Source organism: Polypterus senegalus, chromosome 4, assembly GCF_016835505.1.
Source record: "Polypterus senegalus isolate Bchr_013 chromosome 4, ASM1683550v1, whole genome shotgun sequence".
In the NCBI taxonomy this organism is placed as follows: Eukaryota; Metazoa; Chordata; class Cladistia; order Polypteriformes; family Polypteridae; genus Polypterus; species Polypterus senegalus.
In genome coordinates this window covers 250,060,788-250,071,064 of record NC_053157.1, presented here as the reverse complement: position 1 = coordinate 250,071,064, position 10,277 = coordinate 250,060,788, and positions in this window count along the sequence as shown.

Genomic DNA, 10,277 nt, shown 5'->3' with positions numbered 1-10,277 from the left:
CTTTAATAAGTACCTTACGAGGAAGATCTGAAACTGCGCATGCCTGTGCTTCTTCTGGCATTGCTGCTAATTTGCTTCCAAGTGGACGAACATATCATTCAATGTTTCGCTTAGGAATAAATATTTTAGACACAACAGTTTCCACAATTACGCCTCGCTCAGAAGTGGCAAAATCACTCAGAGAATCTAAATTAGTTGTGTGGGATGAATCCACTATGGCATCTTCACACGCATTAAATTCAGTGGATAGATTGATTCGGGATATAAATTCCAGTACGCACTTTCCTTTTGGCGGTAAAGTGTTTGTCCTTGGAGAAGACTTCAGGCAAACATTGCCGATTGTACCTCATGTCACCAGAACAGCCATTGTTGAAGCCTGTATAAAGTATAGCAAAACCTGGAAGAACTTCCATACTTTGAAATTGATCAAGAACAACCGATCGGTTGATAGAGAATTCAGTGATTGGTTATTAAAACTTGGAGAAGGAACGCTAACTAATGATATTGGCCTAGATGAAGAACTAATAGAAATACCACCAAGCATGCTGTGCAAAGGTGACATAGTAAAGGAGATCTTTGGGGATAAACTTTATGTAGCAGATATCCCCAACTTTGTGAATAAGTTTATACTAACTCCAATCAACAAAGATTGTAATGAACTAAATGAGAAGGTACTGAATTTATTAGATGGTGAATGTGTTACATACTTAAGCCATGACTCAATATTAGATGGCATGGATGAAGATCGCTCCAATTATCCAATAGAGTTTTTAAACAGTTTTCACCACACGAATTGAAGAAAGGTACCATTGCAATTCTCATTCGAAATCTGAGGAGCGGTCTGTGTAATGGAACTCGACTAATTATTCGAGATTTACTGCCTAATATTTTAAAGGCAGAAGTGTTGACTGGCACTGCTAAAGGGGAAGTAGTATTTCTTTCTAGAATTATACTGGATACTACTGTTGTTCTTTGAGGAAGACAATTTCCAGTAAAGGTGGCATTTGCAATGACAATACATAAATCGCAAGGACAAACTGCTGATAAAGTTGGAATATATCTTCCACGACCAGTATTCGGCCATGGTCAGCTTTATGTATCATTTTCAAGAGCAAAGCGCTCTGAGGACGTAGTTGTCCATGTAGTGGTCACTCCACAACAAGGAAAACTGATAGCAGGCAGTAATAGTTTTCACACCGAATATAGTATTCAAGGAAGTTTTCGAAATTGTATAGAAAAACAGTTTAAATTTCATCACAAAAATAACAGAAACTACGAGTATTAAAGTAATACCGCTCAAATGCAATATTACCAAATTAATGAGTTTATATAAAATATCAAATTGATCTACATATTGAATTGCCTTAAGAAGTGGTCAACTTAAAAGGCGGGTCAGCCTAGTACAAATCTAATAATTGATTACATTTTGTAAAATAAACTTCCAATGGTGTTTGGTGAATAAACAATAAGGACAACTGAAATTTGTCAAATCTGTACATTTGTTAACTTCAGGCTTGTAAACACCTCTGGTCACATCTCATGTGTTTTATGTCTATACACTCCATATTTATGATTAATTTCTTAACATTGGAACAGTCAAAATATGCCTTTATTTTCAAGAAAATGGGGAGTGTAACAAATAAGATGTTGATTTTGGTTGAATATTTTATAGTGAAGTATATCAGTGAAATCGATCATTTAGACCCGAGCATTGATTTCCATTTAAATCTCCTTTAAATTGTTTCACTTGAGCAAAATGGTTTTGCGTTGACTTTCACAAGCTTCTTACAATAAACTGTGGTGGCTTAGGTGGCTAAGTCAGTGTGATTGTGGGGAGGGGGGGTTATTAGATGTAAAGTCTTGTTTATCATGATCATGTTCTTCTTAAATTTGCATATGCTGGATTTATGTCCAAGTGTCTGTTAATGGCGCTCTCATTTGATAGCCAAGACACTTTTAGTACTGGCCTTAAATCTTACTTGTACATTGTCCCAGTTAAATGTATGTCCTGTTGATTTAGTATGCGCATAGATCGATGATCTTGAGTCCTTTCTTCTGAAGGCGTTGCGATGTTCCTGTATACGTGTTGCGATTCTTTTTGATGTTTGTCCTATGTATACCGCTGAGCACGAACTGCATGGAATGCTGTAAACTGCATTTTGTATTCCCCCAAATCACACTGACTTAACCACCTATCCCGCCCAAATGCCCCCGTAATTATTTGCTATATATTGATTCTTGTAAGTCTAAGCATTATCCTCTGATGAAGACCCCTGCCAGGGGCTGAAAGCTCAGAAAAAAAAAAAAATATATATATATATATTACCAAATGTAGTTTTCTAATTTCTATATCATTCCCAAAACATAGAACTTGGGAAATAACACATCACTTAATTAGGTCAGGAGTCCAATTAAAAACAGAAGCTCATGAGAACAAAAACCTGCAGCCACAGGCTGGGAAACAGTGAACTAACAGATACTATTATTCCATCAAGTAATGAGATATTCCAATTATTAATATTTTATAATAATTTGTGGAGCTTAAAATTAATGAGTTTTCATCAAATAAAAGATGCAATCACAGTAAAATTTGTGACAAGGGCTGATCAGGCTGTCCTGAGGCTCTACTGACTTTGTTTTTAGTATTCTGCGTGTAGTGCAAACCTGCATTCAAGTCAGATGATGAGGCACGTTAAAATAAGAAAAGAGGTTATGTGTCACATATTTATAAACTAAATTGACAAATCATTTTGAGAGATGCTATGGAAGGATAGCATTAGAGACTGGTTCAATTCAATGTGATAGGACGCGACAGCTGGCAGACCTGGTGCAAACCAGTATCTCACTTAGTAATAAGTGTTTGCGAAAGCCTTTACAAATCATTACTCTACAATAATTAAGTTTCTCGATCGTTTTACTACTTTGTCGAACTTTCTCTGTACTTTGTGTTCGTATATAAATAGCTGTCTGTTTCGCACAGTCTTAGTGTTGAATTGGTTTTCGGAGATTGTATCAACTGTATATTGTTGCGATTAAGTCAAGTGAAGTTTTTGAAGTATTTCTTCTCATATATTTAAAAATGGATCGGTTTTTACTAAACAGTAATAAGCGTTGTGAGAGTGAAAATACAGAGGGCACATCGTCAACCAGAGTGTGAAGAAGCACAAATATCGAAAATATGATGACAGTTATTTGGACTTTGGTTTTACAGAAGTCAATGGTGAAGAGAGGCCGCAGTGTGTACTGTGTATGAAAGTTACGGCACCAGAGCACATGCTGCCAAGTAAGTTGAATCGCCATTTAGAAACCAATGATCCCAGCATGGTTAGTAAATCTTGTGACTACTTTACCAGAAAGTTAAGAGTTAAATCAACAAAAAGTTAGTTTTTATAAGCAGGCATCAATACCAAGCAATGCATTGCTAGGATCTTACAAGGTGGCACATAGAATTGTAAAATATAAAAAGCCTCGTACCATCGCAGTAGAACTTCTTCTACCGGCCGCTGTAGATATGGTGAACATTGTGATCGGTGAGTCTGCTGGGAAGCTGCTTTTGTCCAATAACACCATTTCATCGCAGAATACAGCACATAGTGGAGGACCTCAATGATCAATTAATTCAAAAAATAAAAAGGAAGGAATTTGGGTTGCAGCTGGATGAGGCCACAGATGATAATAATGACGATGACTTGATTTGCTGTGTACGGTTTATAGATGGTAGTAACATTTTAGAAGACCTTCTCTTTTGCTGGTGCTAAGACTCAAGACTTGTTCGAGATCCTTGATACTTTTATATCCAAAAATTATTTGGAGTGGACTAAGTTGGTGTCTGTGCTGATGGTGCTTGTTCTGTGTCTGGCTGTTATGGAGGATTACAGGCACTTATTCGAAGCAAAGCCCCTGACGCATTTTGGTGCCATTGCGTTATTCACAAGGAAGCACTTGCATCAAAATATCTGAGCCCTACACTGAGCCAGATCTTAAAATATGTAGTCAATAGAATAAACTTTATAAAATCAGTGTCCAATGTGCAGTGCTCAAAAGTGGGTTAGTAAATAATCCATAAAAAAAAAAATCCCAAACGTTTAAAACAAAGCTAAAACGAAATTAAAATCCTGTAGCAGACATTGGGGCAAACCAGCCAAGCAAAGCTCCTTCCGTGTCTCTTCAGCTCACCCAAGACATGCCCAGCAGGGGACACTTCAGCCGCCGCGGCCCTCACACTACAGACCCCCGTCTTGGCTGCCTCCACTGTCGTCTGCTAGATCGCTCAGGGTTGGTTGTCCTCCTGTCTTCTTTCTTACATTCATAGTTGTCCCTCAGAACCCTAGGGTGGACTCCTTGACTGTCTTACCCACCTTCCCATTCAGTGGGCATGATCCATCCCATGAAAGCCAATCCTTCATTCGGTCCGGGACCCCTGACTGCGCTGACTTCTTTCATTCATGCTGCCTGGCTGGCTCGTCCTCTTTCTTTTGCCACAATGCTGTGCTTTCACTCTCCATGCCTTAGTCCTTTCCTTTTCAACTATTCTTTTCCCTCTCTTTCTGTGTCAGCCCATTCTTATATGGCTCCGTGGGCACAGCGTCTCATTTGTGCACTGCAGAAAGCTGATTAAGCAATTGAGAACAATCGCACCCTCACGTGTAGGTGCGACTCGCCCCAATTACTCCATGAACTCCCCACGGCTGCACAATCGCACCCACAGAACTGACACGGTGAATGGATTATTTAAAAGCCGCCTATCTTTCTTAGCTATGGACCTGCTACACAACAACCCCACCAATTATAATTAGTTGAATTTTGTTCAAATAAATTTTTTTGCAAATAAGTTTTTTATTTATTTTTACTTAACCCTTTCTTTAAAATAATAAAATATTGGCTATTTCACAAATTAGAATTTTTTTGGGGGGTGAGCTGTGCCTTGGGAAAACATGGATTCAACAACAACAACATTTATTTACATTGCACAAACAGTAGCTCAAAGTGCTTTACATAGTAAAGAATAGAAAAATAAAAGACACAATAAGAAAACAAAATAAGTCAACATTAATTAACATAGAATAAGAGTAAGGTCCAATGGCCAGGGGGGACAGAAAAAACAAAAAAACTCCAGACGGCTGGAGAAAAAAATAAAATCTGTAGGGATTCCAGACCATGAGACCTCCCAGTCCCCTCTGGGCATTCTACCTAACATAAATGAAACAGTCCTCTTTGGATTTAGGATTCTCACGGAAGGACTTGATGAAGATGGTCATGTAGAATTCTGCCTTTTAATCCATCCATCATTGTTGGAGCATCATGAAGCTTTGAGTAGGTGGAGGTGGTGCAGGCTATCACCACCACAAAGAAACCGGAAAAAGAAACACAAAAGAGAGTAGGGGTCAGTACGGAGAGAATCGAAAAAGTTTGGGAACCACTGGCATAACAGATCTGTTCTGGAATCAAGCCAACTTAAAACTGCCATCAAAAACATGATGACAAATTTACAGAAGCTTGCTCACGTGTTTACAATAATCCGTCTTCCATTCCTTGCCACTTGACGTCTATGAATTCCACCATTAAAAGAATGATAACAAACCCACTGTGACCAATCAGGCTGAATTCACTCTGCTGGACCCAAAATTCAAACTTGTCAGTTCAGAGAACATCAGAGAGACGAGGTGCAGATACGGCCACCAGCACAGTGTGACACGCGTTGGACACTCCAAGGTAAGCACTGTTAGTATTGAGTGATCCACACTGTGTAGTTAAAATCTACTGTATATGTAAAGTGTAAAGTCAATATAAGTATAAATATAAGTAGCAATGAAATACAAGTCAAAGTACATGTAGCGGGTGCTTAGTGGGTGAGGAGGGCAACACAAGGCATTTTTGCCACAACAACAGCCAGCACTCACCATGCACCGCTTTACAATTTTACTCCAGGTTTAGTTAAAGGAGGCATGAAAGATGAACCAACAAATGTGTATAAAAAAAAAACTGGCAGATTTATTAAAGCAATAACAAAAGAAAAAAAAACAGATTGTGATTTAAAAAAATGAGAAAATTCTATATTGGTATCTATTACATCCGTTAAACAAGAGTCCAAAACCATTTAACAACGATGAACCAGTTAAAGAGTTTAATTTTCGCTCTTATCTGTTCTCAGATGAGATGCATAACTCGCTGTTGTGAAAGTTCTAGGATTCGAACACGAAGACATGAAGTCGATGTGCACAATGAAAGAGGCGATCCATTCCAGTAGGCTGCGGCCTTGCCATCCAATTCAAATCCAGGCAGGATAACAAACAAACAATCTGCAGGACAATTACAAAATCAGTTTGTTTTTTGTCTTTAACATTAATGAGATCTCTGTTATATTTCCATTCTAATTTCTAATAAATACACAGATAATGCATAAACTTATATGCACAATTAAAAGATTTGTACTATATTCACTTGTCAGGAAAATCTGAAAAATTTTCTTAATAACAAAGTGAAAAAAAAAACATTCATTTCAAACATAATACAGTCTCGTATCCACAAAGGAGAACGACAGAATTGACTCAATTATTAAGTGTCCTCTCAAGTTGAAGAATACAGTATCAAATATTCAAAACCACCAAATGCTATTTACTCTGACTGTTATGTTTTTATAGTAAGATATTAATACAGTTACAAAACTAATTACATATAACATAACGCCGGAGTTCTTGAAATAAAAAATCAAAAAAAGCAGAAACTATTAATACTCTTAGAGACATAAACCTATAAACTGATTTAAACATTCTAACTATACTCCCACTTATTATATTAAATTCTAACTAAAATATAAAAATGAATAAGTGAAACTCTTTATTTTTTTTTGGAGTGTCCCCCTCTAGCGACTGCTATACAAGAAGTCTTTTTTAACCTTTCACCTCCCGAGATGCCCCTCCACTCTCCAGACAATTCCAGTTAAAAGTCCTGTTACCAGTACTGGCTTACATAGGCAGATTAAAAGACTTATCCTATTAGGCTACATATAACACACTTCCTCTCCCCATGCTGTTATTTTTCTAAAATTATTCAATAATTAATGATATTCATATGCATGTGTTTTATACATATAAACATACATTTACACATTTTTTAGTACTCGACTTTAAAGTGGGTTACATACATTTAAAAATAACTGCATTTTTTTTTGCATTTTCCATACCTTGGCAACTCTTTTTTTCTGATTTGAGGTTGTAAGTATTTAGTCTAAGACCTGTGAGTCCTTCATTTTCCCAATTATTGAGACCACCATGTCAATACGGCACACTGCACTCTGGTGAATGACCACCGGACTGATGCTTTGTGAATGTCAGTAAGACCAGAAGAAGCCTTTGTGAAGATCTCATTACATAACAGGATCTAAGTAAGAGAGACATTTCTGCAGTGCTTAACACCTTCTCTCCCTTTCCCTGAATTTCCAGAAGGTTCTCCAGCTGTGGAAAACATCCTGTGTGGTCCCAGTGCCAAGGAAGGGGCATTCCAGTGACCCTGAGGACTTCAGACCAGTTACTCTTACTAAATAAATCAACAAGACCCTTGAGTGGCTGGTCCTAAAACAGCTATGGCCTCTCATTTCAGCACATCTAGATGGTCTGCAGTGTGCCAATCAAGCACATATCATTTTGGAGGATGCTGTCGTCTGTCTGCTCCACAGTCCTACTCTCACTTGGACAAAGCCGGCACCACAGTCACGATCATGTTCTTGTATATCTCCATGGCCTTTACCACCATTCAGCCTTATCGATTACTGAAGAGGCTCAAGGCTACACATCACAATGCTCCCCACAGTCATCTGGACTACATGAAAAACAGAAGAGAGTTTGTGAGGGTCAAGGGCTGTGTGTCAGAACTGGTGGTATGTAATACTGGAGCACCTTTGAGAAATGTTCTGCCTCTCTTCTTGTTCACCCTCTACACAAATAGACTTCCAGTACAATCCCAGCACTTGCCACCTGCAGAAATTCGCAGAAGACTCCTCTGTCATTGGCTGCCTTAATAATGGAGATGAGTCGAAGTACAGCAGGCTTGTAAAGTGGTGGTGTACAAGAAGAACCAGAGCAGACTGGACTTCCTGAGCAGACTCAGGTCTTTTGATGTGTGCAGCCATTTGCTGGAAATCTTCTAGAAGTCAGGAGTAGCCTGTGTGTTGTTCTATGCTGTGGTCTCCTGGGACATTCAAACAAAGCACAAGGCCTGAAGAAACCAATCAGAAAAGCTGTTCCTTCACAGGGCAAACCCTGGACACACTGCACATTGTTATGGAAAGAGGATGGCGGCAAAACTGGAGGTCAGCAGGAAAAATCCCCTCCAGGTGGGGCTCCCTGTGGGGCAATTTTAGCCAAAGGCTCATTCCACCACAGTGTGCTAAGAAGCGCCTTGGGGGTCTTTTCTACTGACTGCAATGCATCCTCCTGAAATCCTAAACTAAAAGCTTAAACTCTTTAAGTTCAATTTGTGGTTACTGCAGAATTTACATTGATTGATTGATTTTATTATTTGTCTTGTGAGTCCACATCCTTGATTTTTTATGTTTCTGCTGCTGTATGCGTCCAAAGTTCCCCTTGGGATTCATAAGCTTTGTCTAAATTAATTTAGGTTCCCTCTTTAAGATTTCTTGTATGACATCCCAGTCAATGTGCCCTCACGTTGAAGGGCAGCTTTGCGTCAGAGAGGACCAAACTGTCATCTTTCTTGAGTCTCCAAATGAGTTCAGTCTTGTAAAAGTGAGAAGTTTAAAAGAGACCATTAATCAGGAGCTTTTCACACGTAACAATTCAACATGGCAAAGCAGGCCTGGCTGTTTAGTCACTTGTTAAGAGTCCTCATTTCTCTTGGCACAAAAATGCCACTTTAATGATGCCAAGCCTTTAACGATGATGTCCAGTGCTGTGTGGAGTTGTGTTTGTGCTCAGGGGTCAAGGGAAGACCCTTGTTGGTAGTGGAGTGCACTCATCGTTTTTCCGAGGTGCTCCTTCTTCAGGTCTTTGGTCTGAGGTTGTCTTCCTCAGCTCACTGTTAGGCTCTTTGCCTTGACTCTTTTTGGCACAAGAGTTTTGGCACCAAAGCCCCCAACCCAGCGTAATGGCACAGACCTAATAAAGCCCCACAGGGGTTTTACAGAAGTTTCAGAGTCCAACTCCAATACCTATAAGGAGGATACAGGCTGCTTTGATTTTGAATAAAACAGCAGATCAGCCAAAGATGATGGGGTCGGATTTTGTGGCTCCTTATGTTGAGTGAACGGTGTTGTTGTGTCTGCCACTAATATCCAGAGATGATCTGCTGGGCGGCAGTGTGAATAAAGTCCCCCTGCTTTGTAAGTTTCAGCTAGAACTGTGATCTGGCAAGACGAAAAGTGGCTAATCAGATGTTTGCACATTTTAACAGGCCTGGCTCATCTTTGATTAACTCTGCTGGTTATCTAATGAAACGCAGAAAGCAAGCTGATGAAATGTCGGCTAACAGGAGCGCCGCAGAACAATCCCACCACTCAGGCGAGTCCTTCTGAATGAAGACAGACCAGTGAGGACAGCTGGCTTTGTTCACGTCTTACAAGTCTGTCCTTCTCCGAGTGCCATCCACTTTGTGCTCCAGTCCCAAACTCCAAATGTGCCACGGGGTGCAGTGGGGTTGCTGATCTGGAAGTGGCACTTTATACAGGGCTGATGAATGGTGCCATAAAAATCTACAAGATTGATCACAAATGCCACATTACGTGTTTGTGTGATCTTTGTGATGACGTTACAGTTTCAGAACATGCTAACCGATAAATAACAGTCTTATTCAGTACATGGTCACAGATTTGAAATCAAAAACACATGAACTCTGAAGTCTGCATACCTCGGCTGTCCTTAACAGTCCACTCAGGAGTGACTGACAGTTCTTCCCAACAATCCACTTTCTTCTTTATTTTTCAGTTGGTTACCTACCTTTTCTGTGCTGTCCTTTCTGATGTTGACACGTCACCTCTGCTACTGAGAGTATTTCATCGGTCACCTCTTCATTTTGTGGTGTACAGTTTTCATTTTTTTCTGCTTTCTTTCATTTCATGACCAATGTACCCTTTTTAGATAAGTCCTTGTAAGAGTCAAGCTATACTCACACATTTTAGAACATCAATGAAATGAAATGTAAAAAGAGTGTGGTCAAAAAATGAAGCATAAACTTACAAAATACAGAAAGTCCAAGCAGAGTGAACCAACGCCAAGAGGGGTGAAATTTGACCTTCAGTGGTGGCGGTACAGAAGGGGCCACGT